At 41.2% G+C, this 20165-nt stretch overlaps 1 protein-coding gene across 1 annotated transcript in view; it reads left to right on the top strand.

The window, feature by feature from the left end:
- Positions 1-2480: 2480 nt before the first annotated feature.
- LRRC8D (leucine rich repeat containing 8 VRAC subunit D) overlaps positions 2481-20165 on the top strand; it is a 58036-nt gene continuing 40351 nt past the window's right edge. Inside the window, exon 1 of the mRNA XM_015824627.2 lies at positions 2481-2518. The gene's annotated coding sequence lies outside the window, so the exon portion shown is untranslated. The remainder of the gene's footprint in view (positions 2519-20165) is intronic.

Genomic DNA, 20165 nt, shown 5'->3' with positions numbered 1-20165 from the left:
GGCTGCTGCTGCTTGGCTCGCTCTCCTTGGCCAGGTTGCTCATGGTGTATGCGGGACGGCAAAATGTGTGGGTCAGAGGGAGGCCCACTCCCTCTCCATGCGAGGAGACCCAGCTTTGTAACCAAAGCATCCTCAGCGATAGGATGGGAGACCACCAGAAGAGTCAGGAGGGGAGGGGACAAGGGGATGGCAAAAGGGCAGCAGAGCTGGTCGTGACCAAGTGCTAAGGCAGGACTTCCCTCAGACCCTCTCTCCCTCCCTCTCATTATAATCCTTCCTTCCCTGCTTCTCTTTCCTTTCTCCGCACTCAGGAAGGGATGATGGCAGGGGGGGGATTGCCAGCGCTGCCAGTGGCTATGCTGCCACAGGTTGTCGCTATCCCACGCAGGCAGGGGCGGTCCTGGTGAAAGGGAAGCCTGGTGGCTGCGAGGCTAGGTCAGCGAGCAGGCATGGCGCTGATCTTCTGGTGGGGGCCCTCAAAGCTGAATGCGCTCAGCCTTAGATCCACAGGGCAGCCCTGGAGCCAGTGAGTCCCCCCTGGCCATCTCTGCCCTGCCCCCTGGGGGTGCACAGAGAAGGCAAGCGCGGGCATCCTGGGGGAAAGGGAAGCGCTTCTCTTACCTTTTTTCTTTCTCAGTGGTCAGCAGGGACGCTTGGTGCTCGCCGCCCCCTCTTCGCTTGCCCAGGGGGCGGGGTGGGGGCAGCCCCTCACTGGCCCTTTCCTTCTAAAACCTCCTTTTATATCCTTTCCTCTCTCCTCCCGCCTCCTCCTTTTCACTTCAGGGAACCTCCAGCTCCCAGAAGTGTCAATCAGCTGGAGCCGGGCGCTGATCCTGGGGCTTCTGCCCAGCCCTGCAGCTCCAGCTGTCTCTCCTTCAGGCTTGTGCCGTGCTACTGTCGCTTCAGCTCATTCCTCTCCCTTCCCCTGCTACCACTTCTCTAGGACGGTTGCATACACCTGCCAGGTGCCAAAGTACCACCGGTGGTACGTGTACCACCGGTTAAAAAGCTCTGCATTAGAGGGCAAACTAAAATCTGGGTCTTCCTTATTTAATCCAAACATTGAAAGGGCTAAGCCACATTGTCTCGCTTCCAATTTTGCAGTCTGTTATTTGGGAAGGAAAGGGGTGCCAAAAAGGGACTGATGATGGAATAGATATTGCTAACCAGTGGACAATTCGGCTCTGGTTACTTGCACGGCACCCGCACAGGCACTTTCCAAAGTATTCACGTAGACATGACTTTCTCCCATGTGTCCAGAAGAAAACAGAACTCCAAGTTGCACCCAACAAACAGGAAGCGTAGTTACTTCGCGCTGTTCCCCTGTGTATCAGTAAAACTTCCTGCCCCATAGCCTTATCTTGTCCACAATACTGGAGGAATGGATAACCTTGAGCGGTTGTTGAATAGCAGACAACTGTTGTGAGATAAGCTGTAGATGGCAGGGAGAGGGAAACGACCACAATGTACACATAATATAATAGCACTTATTTCAGGTTGCTGCTTCCATTTTAACTCGGGGTGCTGTGATTAATGTGGCCGCTGAGGCCGCTAAACCGTTTTGAACCCGCGCCAAACCACCTTCAGATCTGTGGCCAGGGCGGGGAGGTTTCTAGTCCACTCGAAAGTCTTCGTTTAAAAACAACCACCTATGAAGTTTTTCGCCTCGACGATACGCCAGAGAGCGCCGTTTTAAAGTGGGATGAAATATAGGGAGTGAGTCCAGAAGTGGGTAAGGTCCGCTCTAACTCGCGTGTGGAGAGGGATTGAGCGGAGCATGAAGTTTCACCTCCTTTTGCTCAAGCAGGCGGGCCGCCAATCCCGCCTGGGATTATTTTCTCCTTAAAAATAAAAAAAGAAAAGAAAATTATGCAAGCCGATAGATACTTCGACGCAGAGTCCGGCTCTCGTGTTTTATGCAAAACGGGGAGCCGGTTGAAAACAGCCCTTCGCTGTAATACGTCGAGGGTTCCTAGTTCCCGCCTCATAGCAGCCAGCAAGGTGCCGGTGTGAATCCGCTTGGGCTTTGGCCATCCAGCGCCAGAGAGCGAAGCGGCGGCTGCGCCGGCGCCAGGCGAGGGAAACTTTGCAAGAGGTGCCCATTTCAAACTCGGCGCTGGATCCCGGCGAGAGGGAGGATCAGCCAAGGATCCCGCGTTTTGGGGTGAGGTGGCGGGGGGGGGGCGGGAGCCGGGACGGGCAGGTTTGCCAGGAAGGGGATAGCTGGGAAAAGAGCTCCGCTTCGGGTTCATCGGGGGAACCTCGAGGGAGAAAATGGAGGTCCGGGTAGCAGCTGCCGAGGACAAGCCTGACAGCCCACCCTGCTTTTTTTTCTTCTTCTCCCCTTGTCTTCTAGGAGACCCCCGCGTCTCTGCAAGGCTGACCAAAATGACTGAGTGACTCTCGGGGTCGCCGCCTTCTCCAGCTCCCCCCCTCTCCCCGATCCTCCAGGAAGCCGCAGCTTTTCAGCCCCGCTAGGAAGGAAGGCGGCGTAGAGAGAAGAGCGCGGCTCGGTCAGGTACGGACGAGTCCAACCGAGGAGCGAGCAGTCTGTACCCCCCCCCATACATATGTTTACGGTGCGTGCCCGCCTGGCCCCCGCCGCCTGCTTGCTCAACGGCGCTGCTGCTGCTCGGTGCAAATGCGCAGTTGACAAGTTTGGTTTGGAGGGACGGGAGGGGAGGGGAGGGGGAAGAGGCGAAGGGCGGGGGTAAAAGACACGTTGTTTTCCCCGGTTGGGGCTTCCCGGCGAGCGGAGCTTTTCCGGGACCGGCTTATTCCAGCCTGCGAGCGCCGGCGGCTCTTTGTTCGCCCGGGCGGCAGGCCACCTGAGCGCCTGTGCCGCGATCCGGGGAGTCTGGGGCACAGACAATGGTGGAGGAGCCGCCGCCGCCGCCGCCGCTCGCGAAGCAGACCGAAAAGTAGGAGCATCAGAGCAAACCGGCTCTAGCCGGGAGGCGCCGGAGGAGGGGAATTGCATTGACGCCGGACTGCGAGAGCGGTTTTCGAGGAGAGCAGGCGCAATTGGCGTTGAGGTTGGCTCTGCTCTCTCTCTCTTTATTATTAAAAAGAAAGAAAAGAAAGGGGGGGGGAAGGGCCTGCCGCCGCCGCCGCCTTTGTCACATCTTCTCTCTCCTGGCAGTAAGTTCAGCCTTCGGTCTGTGGAAGGAAACGCAATCCGGCCGGGCGAGGGTGCCTGGCTGAGCCCTTCGGTGCATTGAAGGGAGAAGGAAGGTTTCCGGCGTAAAGTTCTTTTGGCTCAGCCAGAAGGGTCGGGAGAGCTGGGTCTGCCCGTGCGTGCATCCTGCCCTATCAGGAGGGGGAAGCTCTGGTGACATGTGTGATGCGCTGGTGTCTTTTGGAACAAAAGATGGGGAATGTATCAATCACTTCCTTTGGCACCGGAGGGGGCAGCGTGCAGGATACAAAATGCACCCCCTTTTCCTCGGATAAAAATCCTTGTTTTATAGGGATCATTGCCACTGGTTACAGTAAGGAATGACCAGTATTTTTTTTTTGTGGTAGCTGGGAAGCCTCTGCCATGATTGATGCAAGCACTGTTTATGTGCCCTTTTTTTGCAAGCTGTTTTATAGCCTGGCAGAGCAAGGAGTACATAGTTGATACAAAAAAATAAAAAATAAAAATCAAGGCCTGGATGGGGGGGAAAAAGCCGTCCCATTTTTCCACTGAAATATATAAATGGAGAAGGGTGACAACCTGACTTTCTGTCTACTCTCTTCTCGCTTAAGCGATGTAACAGTATATATATAGCTTTGCAACCAGAGTTGTAGATGTATTGATAAGCAGTCATAATACAGGTTAAATATTTTTAATTGAAGGATTGGGTTTAACATGGAACTCTTATTCTTTTCTCTGGAAACCCTTGTGACTTTATTAATAATTGTGCAGTATTCAGCGTGTCGGTTTTATTTAATAAATAAGTCAGCCCAGCAAGCTAATAGTACGTGCACAAAAACTTGGTTCAAGTGAATATGTTTTCTTTTTCTTTTTGCTCTGTTAATAAAATACTAATGTTATAATCTCATCTCCAGATTAGCTTTGAGCTGGAATTTTTCTGGTTTAGGCTGCAGCCATCAGATATTCAGTGAGTTCAAGTCGCTTATCCTCTTATCCCAATCCTTTCTGGAAGATAAAAGCAGATGTTTGACATTTTCTGATTCAGGAATGTGTATTCCACTAGTCCTTGCAGTGTTGAAAATGGTCATGACTGTTTTGAATTTGCAGTGTCTAAAAAGGAAAGTGTTGGTTAGATTTGTCACAGGTTAAATGAAGATGATGCCAAGGCTTACTACTCTTAAGTAGTAAGAGTGAGTTGGATAATAGTATTTATAAATAGTTATCCCATCCTTGGATATCTGAGGCCTAAATTGCATACCAACTCTTTTTCCAAAGACCAAACTAGATACTTTGATAGCAAATCTGTTCCCTGAAAGCATGCATCTTGTTCAAGGGATAGGAGACCATTCCTGTCGGGAGGAATAACCAAAATAAGCCCTTTTCCCTTTCTTGGAAAAAGTTCTGTCCTATTTCAGTTTGATAGAACCCAAGATATTTTTTTTTAAAAAAATGTTTTACTTGGGCCTCTGTAATAATTTCATTTTTTAAGACTTTTTATATCTATGTCCTTTGAACTGTCTCTTCTATGCCTTCACTCTTTTTTTTTTTGTATGACAATATTTGGTTTTATCCTCTCTCCAGGAAGGCTAGAAGAAGGTGATGCATTCCTTTTTCCTTCATATTTACTCTCAAGAAAATATTTAATGCCTTTAGTGGTATTGAGGTTGGAAAATTCCTGGGCTGAGGAAAATTCCTGGAGAATTTGGTCGTATAGAAATATGGCAATGAAGACATTTTGAATCCCCATTGCTTTCAAGCTGTTGATTAGAATATCCTTGTAAAATTCTGCAGAGCTAAATCTAGTGATTCCTCAGGCTTATCTTGGTATACCCATCGTAGTTTTAGACAGCAGAATAGGGTATAGTTATCCAACCTGTCTGGCAAAATGTACATTCTTCCTGCTCTTTTCAAGGCTTATCAGACTAACAAAATAACTTGCATGTTACCAGAAAGTTCTAAAAAATATAATTACCACCTTCATGTTCAGTCTCAGTTACAGAATGTTATGTTATTATGCGTAAGCATAGTTCTTTGAACTTAATTCTTGAACCCTTAGGGATGATTCTTCCACTCTCTGGTCTCCAGCAAAGATTGGACACTAATTATGTTCATGGACCATCCTGAGCTCATATGTGGCTTGTTTCAGATGTGAAGCCAGCCCCTGAATTATTAACTATAATTTACACATGAATTAAGCCATTATGACTAATTCTACAAGTCATGCCTGAAAGAAAGCATGGCATAATCTAATGCATGAACCTATATTGTCTCTGATGATAGATCTTAGATAAAACGTTAGGCCATTTATTTTTGATATTTTATCAGAATAGTTTGCCAAGAAAAGAAGAGGTAAAGTAGATCGCCCTCCCTGAAATATTTATCAACCAAGTCAATATCAAATGGTTTGGCAAACTTGGTGTTCTCCGCATAAACATTCTTAATGATTTCAGAAGAAGTCTAAGATAAGATACTATCTGACTAAGTTAATGGAGATATAAAGCTGTTGGCGTGATGATCTGGATATGACTTAATTTTTAGGGAAAGTCTATACGGGCAGTCCTTGACTTACAACAGTTCATTTAGTGACTGTTCAAAGTTACAATGGCACTGAAAAAAGTGACTAATTTTTTCACACAACTATTGCAGCATCCCCATGGTCACATGATCAAAATTTGGTGCTTGGTAACTTGTTCATATTTATGTTCTGGCGTCGTGTGATCCCCTTTTGTGACCTTCTGACAAGCAAAGTCAATAGGGAGGCCAGATTTACTTAACCACCATGTTACTAACTTAACAACTGCAGTGCTTCATTTAACAAATGTAGCAAGAAAGGTCATAAAATGGAGCAAAACTGACTTAACAAATGTTTCACTTAAAAACATAAAATTCGGGCTCAATTGTGATCATACGTTGAGGACTACCTGTACTTTTGACCTTTATTGATCATGTATTCTCTCTTTCATGATTATTTATTTGATCTTATAAAGGTAGATATTGGAAAATACTTTTTTTCCTAGCCCTATTGATTGATTTTTTTTACTTCTTTACTGTAGTTAGAGGTACATCGCTACTTGTATGTTTTAAAAATATTCTTCATGCAGGCATAGACTTGTACAAATTTAATAATAATACTTTTAATAGACATTCTGTTTTAAAACATATTTGTTATCCAGCCCTGGGGAACAGGCCATGTTAAAAATCTCTCCAATCCCTCTGTGCCCTTCCAATTAAGCTGGCTGATTTGAGGATTTCAGACTACTTTTATTACAGGGTTGGGTTAGGATTAGGGAGCCCAAAATTTAACCGTTGCTAAGCGAGATGGTTGTTAAATGAATTCTGCCCCATTTTATGACTTTTCTTGCCACAGTTGTTAAGTGAAGCACTGCTTAGTAACATGGCTGTTAAGTGAATCTGGCTTTCCCATTGACTTGTCAGAGGGTCGCAAAAGATGATTGCATGACCCTGGGACATTGCCATTGTCATAAATATGAGTCAGTTACCAAGCGTCCAAATTCTGATCACATGACCGTGGGTATGCTGCAATGGTTGTAAGTGTTTAAAACGGTCATAAGTCACTTTTTTCAGTGCCGTTGTAATTTTGAATGTTTAGGAGATGACCAGGCTGAACCTGAGGGAGGGGTCAAATGCGTCATTAGTCATGAGTCCCTGCACTCCCACCAAAGATCTGAGTGCAGCCCAGCTTGAATTCCTTTCTTAATTCTTGCATTTCCCCAATTTTTCTTGACTGTTAGTAGTTCAGATTCTTGTAGAGAGCTTAAGCTTGCAATAAATCTTTATACTCATTTGAACTACCTGGATCTTCTGATTTCCCTGGTGCTTGACAGAACGGTCACTAAATGACCTGTTGTAAGTAGAGGATTACCTGGGTTTATTTCTTGATCTAGCTTTTTAATGAGGTCTTGGGTCAGAGAGAACGATGATAATCCTGAATAAAGCCCATGTAAATTGCCAGGTTGAACATTTCAGATATTGGGGATAGTTAGGCAGATGGACAGACAGACAGGCAGATAATTTTACATTTAAAGCATTATATGCATGCATACAATCTTACCTTTAAAGCATTTTAAATTATAAAAGTTTACATTTAAAAAGACAGTTGCATAAATATATTTAAATCTTCTGTGTGTGTGGAGGGGAGAGGTTCCTGTGAATTACAAAAGAGGAAATGTAGGTAAATGCTTCCAACATCTTATCTTAGTTTTGTTTGTTTTGGTTTGGTTTTTTTCAGCTTTCCAGGTTTTGAAAAGGTGTTGTTTCCCATTTTGTTCACGGAATTTATAGTGAATTATATTTTCATTGAAAGCAAGGATATAAGGCGACATTTATTCATATTTATAGTTATTGTGTATTTTGCATGATACAATTTGTCCTTAAGCAGGGCCATTTCCAGATGTTTCGCCAAAGACATTCTGGCGCCCCCTGTGGTTCAGTTCATCTTTTGATTTTGTTAGAAATTTTGAATAGGCGCCCTCTTGGTTTTTTTTCCTTCAAGTTTTTAAGTTTTATGCTTTCAATTTTCAGCCTTGAACATTTTTTTTCTTTTCTTGACTGGAATCAGAGTCCATAATTTCATTTACATAAACATACATTGTTATCCTATGGCAACAATTCTACAAAATTACATTTAACCCTTGAGTAGGATTGCTGGCACGTGGAATATGCTATTATTGCTTTTTTTTTGCCTTTTTTAAAAATTGTGGTTTTTAAAAGCCTTTTTTATTTTGATGCCCTAGGTCAGAGGTCCCCAACCTTTTGGCCACCAGGGACCGGTTCCGTGGAGAGAGGTTTTTCCATGGACTGGAGAGTGCGTGGTTTTGTGTGCTGCCTGCATCCCACGGATGGGGCTTTGCTTGTTTGTGCAGACCGGTTGCTGGCATGCCACGGCCTGGTACTGGTCCATGGCCCCGGGGTTGGGGATCCCTGCCCTAGGTAATCATCTTGATTATCTAGACCAGAGGTAGGGAACCTCAGCTTTTTTATGACTCATGGACTTCAACTCCCAAAATTCCTGAGTCAGCATAGCTGGGAGTTGAAGTCCATGAGTCATAAAAGAGCCGAGGTTGCCTACCCTTGATCTAGACCTAGAACTTAAGAAATGTTTTGAGTTAATAGATGGAGGTGAAGTCTTCTGAAGTGGTGGGTGGTTAAGAGATTGGCTAGCATGAAATTCCTGAAGGAGGGGAAGTGACAGAAACCTGACTTTCCCTAAATCCCTAAAGGGTTTACCTGGTTGTTCTCTAGAAAATGCAATTAGTCTGGCGAGATTCTTGTAAATATGCAAGTAGCAATCAAGAAACCTCTCTGATCAGCTCATGGTGTTGCTCTGGTTCCTTGCAGTTGACAAGGAACTTCTTTTGGAAAGAAATTCTTAATTTGTCCTTTCATTACATTTTTTCCCCATTAAACATGTGGATTGGTTGGAAGTTTGCCTATAGTACAACACAAACCACTTTAGTAACATTCACCTATTATTACACTGTTTGTTTCTTCAGTAGCTTTCAGTGTTACTGAAGAAGTACAGTGGTTTCAAAAACTGTTGAGAATTTCTGCATTTAGCTGATATTGTTGCTATAACATCTGAAGATAAGGTAATAGGCAAGTCTCCTATTGCAGCGATCCCCAACCTTTGTGGCTTGATGGCCCAGCTTGGGGGGCGGAGAGGGGAACCGGGCCACGTGAGTGGCGGGCTAGCCTGCACGTTACATGTACAGCTCAACTTAAGCAAGTTGAGCTGCGGGTGTATGTGCACACGTGCCGGTCCGCTGCTTGTGCAAGTCAAGCTGCTCGTGCATGTGTGTGCACTTGCTCAGTGCTCATGTGGCTTGGTTCCAAACAGGCCACGGCCCGGGGGTTTGGGACGCCTTCCATATTCGACAGAAACTGCTACCAGGTTATAAAGAGAACTGATTGTAAACCTGCTGAGCTCTTTTTGTTTGGTAATATCTGAAACAATTCTGATTAAGTTGAGCATTTGAGTTAAATTAAAATGGCTGTGTTGTACAGGTAGTAGAGACATTGCTAGGTGTAAACCCTGGCGAAAGATTAGAGAGTGCCACCTACTAATGTGGCTTATTGACCTTTCTGAATTGCAGAAAGAAGGAATGACATTAAAGAAGGTTAGGAGAGGGTTAAATCTGATGCTGATGGTGTGGTCAGATTGCGCCACATTTTTATCACATTTTCATCTTCAGGTAATTTTTAATTATGAGTGGAAGAGATGATAACGTGTATTTATAAAGATAAGAATTATGTGAACAGTTACTATCTTTTCTGAGACACCTTGCAGTTTACGATAAGGTGTGTGAAAATTAAAGGGGAGGAGTATCAGCAGAATGTTTGACCTTATGTGCGTTGTGTATGTGTTTGTATGTATATATGTAAATATAAGGCATATATTGTATATATGAATAACTGCAATTCATTCAGAAAGCTGTAATAGTCTTACATCCAAGCATACAAAGCCTATTGAATTTCAGATTTTCTAAGAGTGGGATCATAGAAGAGTTTCAAACAAAGCAGAAATTGTTTGCTATTTCAAAAGCATTGATATGTATCTCAGTTGCCCTATTGTTAAAGGTTGTAATTCTCGTGGCTCAGAAAGAAATACATCCGCTGTGTAGAATCTTTTGGGTTTGAAATGCTAATCAATGCAATGTTTTAGAAGTTACTAATTACTCAGAGCTTTTCTGAATGCTTCTACTGAAACCAGTGCCATTATAACCAGTAATAATTTCAGTTTCATCTAAATGCACACAGATATAGATAGCCCTCAGGTTATGACCGTTCATTTACCAACCTTGTGAAGTTACGAAGGCACTGAAAAAATATGACATACAACTGGTCCCCGCACTTAACACTGGTGCAGTGTTCCCGCGTTCACATGATTGTGATCTGGGCACTTGGCAACAGGCATGTATTTATGATAGTTGCAGGGTTACGTGATTGCCATTTGTGACCTTCCCAACTCAAGCAAAGTCAGTGGGGGAAGCTGGATTCATTTAATGTCTGTAGCAAAAAGGGTAACAAAATTGGGAATGGCGACGTGCTGACTTTCTTCACTGCTTTGCTTTGTGATAAATTCTGGTCCTAATTGTGATTGTAAGTCGAGGATTATCTGTATATTCTAGTATAAATGTTTAGATGTATTGTCATGAGAAAAAGACTAAGAAGGCTTCTATTGATACAGTTGCTGCCATTAGCAAAGGAGTTTCCCTGAAGATTTGGGAAACACCCCGATTATGGGGCATGCAGAAGAAAGGAAGGGAGAATAAGTTTCTTAGCCTTAAAAAGACTTATGCTTGTATAATGTTGGGTTCTGCTCAATGGCTTGTGAAAACTCTAATTTGAAAAACAGCTCTACGGATTATGCAATGTATTTTCTTTCTTCTTTGTCCAGATCTTCTTGTTAAAAAAAAACAAACTTGAAAAATAACAACTGAAACTAGTGAAAAGTAGAAAGTTCCCTCCCATTCATTGCTCATTTTTTTCCCTTTCTTGTCTTTCCCTCTATTGTTTTCATCCTGAGTTACATGACAAGAAGTTTCATAATATATGACGCAAGACAAGGAAAAGGGCAGAGTTAGTTGTGCAAGTTTTAACCCATAGAACAGGGGCATTTTTGCTTTAATCTGTCTGCCCTGTACATGCTATAATCTATATCTGTCCTATTTTTTAAAATATGGATTGCTTGTTTTACTGTCTGCCATTCGTTAAAAAAACTCAAAGGAAATGGCAGAAGATATACAGGCTACATATTTTGTAAATATATAAATATATGCTGCCATAGACTTTGTTGTTAATAACAAAAAACGAGGGTTATTGGTAAAAATGAGTCTAACAGCAAGGTCTTTCTGAGTCCAACAGTAAATCTTAGAGGCCTTGTTCATATGCTATATTTTTAACCCTATTTTTAGAAGCAACCTTGGCAACAATATCCCTTATTTTGCACAGAACATTCTTAAATTTATTTCATTAATTGTAAGGAAATAATCTGCTTGGGTCATTTTATACCCATTCTTGGGCCTGTTATACAATGTGATTAATCTTAATGTGGCTTGTTTGGTTTGGATCTAGTATGATAAGAATCCAAGCAGTATAGGTTTCAAACATTGGTTTATGGTTTTATGTGGCTTGTCACTCAGCAAACCGTGGGATAATGTGATCGTAATGAAAACTGCCAATATCATCAAAGTGCTCCTATAGGTGGTGCTCGACTTACGATCACAATTGAGTCCAAAGTTTCGGTATTAAGGGAGACATTTGTTAAGCAGATTTTGCCCCATTTTACGACCTTTCTTGCCACAGTTAAGTGAATCACTGCAGTTGTTAAATTAGTAACCTGGTTCTAAGGCTTTCCTATTGACTTTGCTTGTCAGAAGGTCGCAAAAGGTGATCACATGACCCCGGGATGCTGCAACCATCATAAATATGAGCCAGTTGCCAAGCGTCCAAATTTTGATCCTATGACATTGGGATGCTGCAGTGGTCATTGCAATGGTCATAAGGGTGGAAAAAAGTTATAAATTACTTTTTTCAGTGCCATTATTACTTCGAACAGTCACTAAATCAGGGGTAGGCAACCTTGGCTCTTTTATGACTTGTGAACTTCAACTCCCAGAATTCCTGAGTCAGCATGGCTGGTTTAGGAATTTTGGGTATCGAAGTCCACAAGTCATAAAAGAGCCAAGGTTGCCTACCCCTGCACTAAATGAAATGTTGAAGTCTAGAACTAGCTATATATGTATTCTGTTGAATTATTGTAAAAATATAGATAAAAACTGTCAAGAACAATGTTTTTGTGCATTGTAACCCTCTTTTGTTATTTAAATTTACCGTATTTTGTTTTGGGTAGGAATCTATGAGGCTCAGTTCCTTATAGCAATTAAATAAAATGCACCCTTCCCATATCAATAATTGATTAAATCATCTTATTTATTTCAAGCATTTATGCAGAAATGTTCGGAACAGGAGAGTGGACAGATGAATGTACCTCTATTCTTCTTCCTTGCTCAATTGTGATGAGACTGCGATTGGAATATAAATTGGAACTGGGGCAACAAAAGGTCATCGTGTTTGTAATATATTTAAATTCCCAATGATAAACATGAATTGCCTTTTTTTTCCTTTGTAAAAGGAGAAGAATATTTTTCTGAAGTTTCAAGCAAGCCTACTTCTACCTGGAGATCTGTTCTAAATCCTGACTTTTTGCTTTCATTATGCCACTTACGAGAAGTTGCCATGAGCTATCAGGAGTGCCAAACTGGCTGTGTTGGCTTTGTAAAACATCCATATATGATTTCCCAATCCATCAGTTTCCCCACAGTCATGCCAAGTCCCAGTATGAGGAGACAGAAGTTAGCACAAATTGTGAGTTGCCATTATTGATGAAGTGTTACAGCAGGGGTCTTCAAACTTGGCCCTTTTATGACTTGTGGACTTCAACTCCCAGAATTCCTCAGCCAGCTTGCCTGGCTGAGGAATTCTGGGAGTTGAAGTCCACAAGTCATAAATGGGCCAAGTTTGAAGGATCCCTGTGTTACGGACAATGGTGATATTAGAGATGATACAGAAGGATGGGTTGTTTCTTCAAAAAATTATCTATCCAAAATTAGGTATATAAGTACAAGATAGTAGACAGAAGAGACCAATGAGGGGTAGAATCTGAACATAGTATACCTGTTTTGGGAATGAAGTGAGCAAAAGGAAAAGAAATGTAACTCGTTGGTTAAATGCACTAACATGCACTGTAACTCTGTGTATCTTTCTGTTCGTGCAGATCATGCTTCTGCATGCCACTCATACTTTGCCTTTTGCTCTTTAACTTTCTCGTTCTTTTGTTTTTTTAAGGTTTCATCTGTTCTGTTTACTTAGTTTTCATGGTCTTTATCTTCCTCTGAAGCCGTTCACTCTTCTTTCATATATTTAGTTTGTGATTCAGTCATTACTCATTTCTTCTATAGAAGTAACCTTATATTATATTTTTAGACAGAGTGCCAGTTTGGTCTAATGGTTAAGGACTTCAGCTAGAAACCAGGAAACTGAGTTCTAGTCCCACTTGACTTTGGGCCAATCATTTTCTCTCAGGCCAACTAACCTCTTAGGGGAAATAGGAGGAGGAAGGAGCATTAGATATATCACCGCCCTGACATATTTATAAAATTGTTTAGTTACAAAAATAATATAGGTGGGATACACGTATACATATAGACATAAAGGTGTAGTCTTCGACTTACCACCACAGTTGAGCCCAAAATTTCCATTGCTAAGCAAGGCAATTGTTAAGTGAGTCATGCCCCACATTATAACCTTTTTTGCCATGATTGTTAAGCGCATCACTACAGTTGTTAAGTGAATCATTCAGTCGTTACTCCAATCTGACTTCCCCCATTGACTTTACTTGTCAGAAGCTCCCTAAGAAGGCTGCAAATGACAAACCCAGAATCCTGGGATGCTGCAACCATTGTACATACATGGCCAAGAAACTGAAGTTTGATCACGTGACTATGGTAATGTGGTCACAAGTGTGAGAACTGGGTCATTAAGTCACTTTTTCCAGCAGCGTTGTAACTTTGAATGGTCCTTAAATGGGTGGTTGTAAGTTGAACACCCACATCCACAAACACACCCTAACTTTATTATTTTTATAAGTAATTCAAGGCAGTGAACATACCTAATGCTGCCTTCTCCTATTTTTCTATAACAACAACAACACTGTGAGATGAGTTCAGCTTAGAGAGATATTTCTTTCCTCTGTTAATTTAGATTTGCACAATCAACATACTTGCGACGCACATTGTTTTTCGATCTATCCCTTCATGTTTATGATAGACATGTCAGCCCTTTTAGATAAACCAGACCCGAAGTGTGACTAGAAGAACTAATTCTAGTTTATTGTAAGACTACATTAACAGAGTCTTGCAACTCTGAAAGAACAAACTTTCTGCCACCACTTTTAACTGCTTGATCAATTAAGGCGAATTCTTAAATTTCACTCTCTGACCGGGAAGCCACTGCGTCTCTTATCTGATTATTTCCTAGGTATTATCTCTTCTCCTCTTTCCCCAAGGTCATCCACACATTCCCCAGTACAGTAACCTATTTCAGCTACAGGCGGTTTATTTTTATCCTTCCGTATACCAGTCCTCAGTTTTCTATAACAAAATGGGCAGAATGGGACTGGTATACGGAAGGATAAAAATAAACTAACTGTAGCAGAAATGGGTTGCTGTACTGGGGAATATATGGATGACCTTGGTAATAAGACAACCATCGTCATTTTTTTCAACAATCACTCATCCCTGGCAATAGAGCACCAATTAAAGATAAAGGTTTCTCTGTCCAGTTGTGCCTGACTCTAGGGCAGGGGTGGGCAACCTTGGCTGTTTTATGACTCGTGGACTTCAACTCCCAGAATTCCTGAGCCAGCCATGCTGAGGAGAAAGGGAGAGGTTTTCATGCTGAGCCTTGCCGACTCAGGAATTCTGGGAGTTGAAGTCCACGAGTCATAAAAGAGCCAAGGTTGCCTACCCCTGCTCTAGGGCATGGTGCTCATCTCCGTTTCTTGGCTGAGGAAGCCAGCATTGTCTGAAGACAATTTCTGTGGTCATGTGGCCAACATGGTCGTATGCCAAAGGCACATAGAACACTCTTACTTTCCCACCGAAGTGGTACCTATTAATCTACTTGCATTTGCATGTTTTCACACTGCTAGGTGGAGAGCATCAATTTTATCCATTACTTTTTTATCAGTATTTGGACATCTACGTTTTTCCAACAGTTTCTTATCTTTAACAAATACTCTGCCTGGCTACACAAATTCAGCTACAGGTAGCCTTCATTTAGCAACCACAGTTGGGGCCAGCAACTCAGTTGTTAAGCAAAGAGGTCACTAAGTGAAACCATGACTGCATTTATGATGTTATTTCAGCTTTCCTTGGGTTTATAGCCCCGTGAATGTCATCATGTGAGGATTGGCTGCAAAGTTAACTTTTCATCCCCATGGCAACTGTGAATGGTCACTGAACAAGTTAGCCACTAAGTGAAGATTACCTGTATTTGCTCATGTTTTTTGTCGTTTATGTACAGCTTTCTATATTACAATTTCTCTTGTCAGTCAGATTTGCCTTGCCCTTAGATAAATTAATTTCAGATCATCCTCGGTGTATCACATAAACTAACATTTTGGCTTTCAGTCAGCAGCCTAACTTAATCGGCATTATAAAAGTGCATGCATATATATATGTCCACAACCATATTTATACATACTTACATCTTTCTCTTTGACTACATCCTTTACAGCTATCTTTTTTCCTCTCTCTGTTTGTAATATACAGCGTCTTTTTTTAAAAAAAAAAAAATCCTGAGTTTTGGTAGCAGTCATTCTGTTAAATACATTTTTTCTCATCCACAGTCTTTTTTTTTCATTATTCTACCCAGCATTTCTTTTCATAGTTCTCACTAATGTAACTCCATACACTTCTATAGTAGTTTGTAACAAGACTCTTTTCATTCGGTTCCAAGCAGCTGCCACATCTTTTTAATTTTTTTTCTTATGTCTACTTTCCATTCAGCCTGTTGGGAGATTAATCCATCCTTTTGATACTCTTTCGTGCAGAACCCCTAGGTTTTCTTCCTGCAGTTGTTCTGCTTTCACTTTAATTTCTTTCCTTCTGTGATTTTATTTATTTAAACATTTATATAGCCACCCATGTTTCAACCAGCTCTGATGCACTCTTGATACTGTAAATAATGGTCTGGTTCATTTTCTATCCTTCACAACTCTTCTGAATCTTCCTTTGTAAGCAATTAAATTAATCATGCTTTTTGCTTCATTTAGATCTGTATATATACATGAATAGACTTTCAAATATATGGTTTAATTTGAAACAGATATTTTGATAAGAAAAGATTCACGGTATAGCCGCAGTTCTCTTTCATTCTTTGGTCTCTGAGCAGCCCAGTTGTTTTATTTGTATTGACTCATTTTTACCCACTGATTCTTGTCTCTTAAGAATAATTAGAATGTTGCACAGCTGTCCCTCAGACTGATTTCCAGTTGATATATATCACCATTTTCTGGAGCATGTTATATGCTATCCCCAATTTATTCCTACTTTCATGTGCATCCATCTCAACCTAAATGACACCAGTTTATTTTTTTTCTTACTGTTTTTAGCCCTTTCATTCAAAATCAAACCTAAATTTACAATTCTATTGCTTTGCAAGTATTAATCAACTGTGCCCCACAAGATTCAGGTCTATTCCATCCATTCTATTTCTCTTATTCTTATTTTCTATCTAAGTGGTCATTAGGAGTCGAAAATGACTTGATGGTACATAATCCATCAATTTGTCTTATTTTTGTAGATACACAACTTTTTTTTCCTGTTCATTTCTTAATTCATACTTTTTACCACATTTTCCTTTTACATTCCAAGGCAATTTTCCATTTGCTGTGGACATCATTTTATTGACCCAAAGATATTAACTTCAACTTTCTATCATGGCTTTGGTCAAGAGGCTATTACAAAATGCTAATAAGTAATACTAGGAAAAAAGATAGGCTAGGATACCAACCTTAACTATCTTGACAATACATGTAGCATTTCCTGCTAATGTTCAGAATAATGCCAGCTGGTTTTGGTCAGTGTCCATTTTCACTGCCTGTATCCCCATGCCATTCCATGGAAACCAGGAATTCTGATCTAGAGATACCTTAAAAACCACCATACTGTGAATCAAATGCCACCATCTAGGAGGTATATAAAATATACTGGCACTACCAGATGCTGTGGCACAACCTAAATGATGGAGTCTTCAATATCTATTTATTTGTTAGATTTCTATCTTGTCCTTCTTCCTGGCCTACATAATCTACTCTTGCCTCTTCAGTGTTGCCTCCTTAACAGCAATCTTCTGTGACAGTTTCATCTCACTCAAAATTGCCCAGCAAGTTTCCATGGCAGATGGTAGTTAGAAACATTTCTTTAGAAGTGTCATTCCAGTCCTTTAAGGTGATGATTTTCGTGGCACTTTTTGAGTCAGGAGATCCATATTTGATTTCAATTCATTTTGATAAAGTAAAAAAAAATAGTAATGAAAATTTGAATATCTACATTATCTTTGCTTTCCTGTTAGAACCCACTTTGCTATTGTGATACTTTTTGCTTATTTCTACCTTCTGCTTTTTGGAAAAATACTTTACAGTGCAAGCTTTTACAGAAGTTTACAAAAGCTGTTTTATAAAGCCAAATCCTCTTGACTCTGCAAACAGTGTTAAATATACTGTGCATACAGGCTGTAACTGCTGCCAAAGATGCTTCAACCAAGTTCTGAATGAAGAGTCTGAATACTTATGCCAATGTGATATTTCTTTAAAGAGTGCTCCTAATCTCAGCTCATCACCTGTATAAAAGACACCTGGGAGCCAGAGATCTTGCTGATTGATAAGGGATCAAATACTTATTTCACTCATTAAAATGCAAATCAATTGATAACTTTTTTGAAATGCATTTTTATGGATTTTGTTGTTGTTATTCTGTCTTACTGTTAAAATAAACCTACCATTGACAATTATAGACTGATTATTTCTTTGGCAGTGGGCAAATGTACAAAATCAGCAGGTGATCAATTAATTTTTCCCCTCACTGTAACTAGCTGTCTGGGGCCACATGTGGCTTGTGGTTATACACAACTGGTCCAAACCTTTAAAGCAACAAAAAATCGAAGATCTCATGGTATTTAAAAAGAAGATAGCTGAAAAAGATAATTCATTTTATTATTTTTGTTTATACCCCACCTTTATTTTGTAAGTAATTATTAATAAACCAAGCCTGGGAATGCACCAGATATGATGTGTTGAATCGGGACTCACGGGATGAAAGTATAGTGGACCATTCCACTTATAACAGCAGGAAACCCAATTCCCTGGGCTCCATAGACCAAACAGTTTTCTCTTCTGAAGCACTGCAGCATGTTCAGTTCCAGCATTTGTGACCAAAAGGTGTCAGGAAGAGCTTTTTCAAAATGAGACTGGAGTTCTTGTGTCTAGGCAAAACTTAATCACGGCGCGGACCTTTTTATCTTTAAAAATAAATAAATAACAGAAATAAAAAGAAAGTGGATTAATGGAAAGAGTCTCTTATTCACTTGGTCCATTTGCAGTAAGTTAACATACAGTAGATGTCTGAAGAAGAAAACTCGTGAGTCCAAAAAATGATCAGGCTGTTGTGACCAAAGTAAAGACTCTATATCTGAATCTACTGAGTAAAGGGATCAACGCCTCCAAAACCCTGCCCTCCATCTTTTGAGACACGGAAGGGTTGAAAATCAAAATCAAAGCAACCATATGCTGCAAACGAATTAGATGGACCTGCAAAGCACCCATAACAGAATCAACAGCGGATGGTGGGATTCAAAGAAAGCTATGCGTTATTCCCAAAGTCAGTTCCTTTAGTGTCAATTGAATGTCAGTTCAGCCACAGTTGGGACCAACATTTCTGTTGCTAAGCTGGGCATTGATTAAATGAGTCACCCCTGATTTTATGACCCCTTTTTTGCCATGGTTGTTAAGCAAATCATTGCAGTTGTTAAGCAACCGTTCGACAAATATAGCTTCCCCATTAACTTTGTTGGAAACCATCTAGGGAGATGACAAATACCCCAGGACGTTACATCAACCATAAATACATACATGCTGGTTACCAAGTGCCTAAATGTTGGTCACATGACCGTGGGGATGCTGCCAGGGTTGGAAGTGTGAGGATCATAAGTAATTCTTTCCAGTGCCATTGTAACTTTGCACTGTCACTAAACAAATGATTGTAAGTTGAGGATTACCTGGGCTATGCAACTAACTTACATTTGGTGGAGACGCATTCTAGTAAGGTGGGGCTGTAAGCAAATCCTACTGACATTCAAGCAGTCCATAATTCCAAGTATGCTTTTTAAAATGAAGCTTATGCCAACCACTTTCCCAATATTCCCAAGGCCTGTGTTTTATGAGACTCAGATCTCACTGCTTTTTTGAGTCACTACATCAAGATGCTGCCAGCATTTTAAATGAGAATCCAGGAATGGATCCTGATGCTGCTGCCGATTGCGAAGATAACAAACCAGCCCTGTCCCTGGAAGAAGCTTATTCAGATAAACATTTTCAGACAGACAGAGGAGGACAACTTGCAGCTGAACCACCGGAGGCAGAATTAATTGACACCTTTGGAGCTTTGCCAAGCAGTGAACAGAAAGATTTATTGAAAAAGTTGGAGAGTCCTATGCAAACTTTTACCACAGTGCATAAGACAGCTGTCCCATTAATTGACTTGATGTCTGTGCCCTTATACAGAAGGCTTACAAAAGTAGTACTAATCTGAGTTTGTCTCCGACACCCCTCAAAGACAAGCAACTAGACCACGGGTAGGCAACCTTGGTTCTTTTATGACTCGTGGACTTCAACTCCCAGAATTCCTGAGCCAGCCATGCTGAGGGGAAAGGAAGAGGTTTCCAAGCTGAGCCATGCTGGCTCAGGAATTCTGGGAGTTGAAGTCCACGAGTCATAAAAGAGCCAAGGTTGACTACCCCTGAACTAGACAGATAACCAGTTTGCGTCACTGAAGATTCAAATACACCGCCAGGAGATGCAAATTCCGCCTGCAAATTACAGAGATGGCAGATCAGCCCTTACAGGACTCCATTTTAACTATATTAAAAGGCTCTTAGATATTTGGTGCAGGCTGTTTCCGGGAAGTGTGTACAGCAATAATTTTGGCTGCCCAGACTGAATGACATTCAACGATTACTTCCCTTCATTTTATTTATTTATTTATTTATCAAATTTATACCCCGCCCTTCTCCTAACGGACTCAGGGCGGCTTACAGCCAGTTAAAACAGATAACTAATACAATAATACTAATTTTAAAATATGATTAAAATGAAATATTCATTATTGGCCGTTTCTTTTTAAAATTATTTTAAAAACCAAATTAAAATACCCCTTAGGCCAGTCCG

Source organism: Protobothrops mucrosquamatus, unplaced genomic scaffold (genome assembly GCF_001527695.2).
Source record: "Protobothrops mucrosquamatus isolate PMUCROS unplaced genomic scaffold, P.Mucros_1.0 scaffold2298, whole genome shotgun sequence".
In the NCBI taxonomy this organism is placed as follows: Eukaryota; Metazoa; Chordata; class Lepidosauria; order Squamata; family Viperidae; genus Protobothrops; species Protobothrops mucrosquamatus.
The sequence above is the reverse complement of the archived record's forward strand: the minus strand, read 5'-3'. Positions and strand labels throughout refer to the sequence as shown.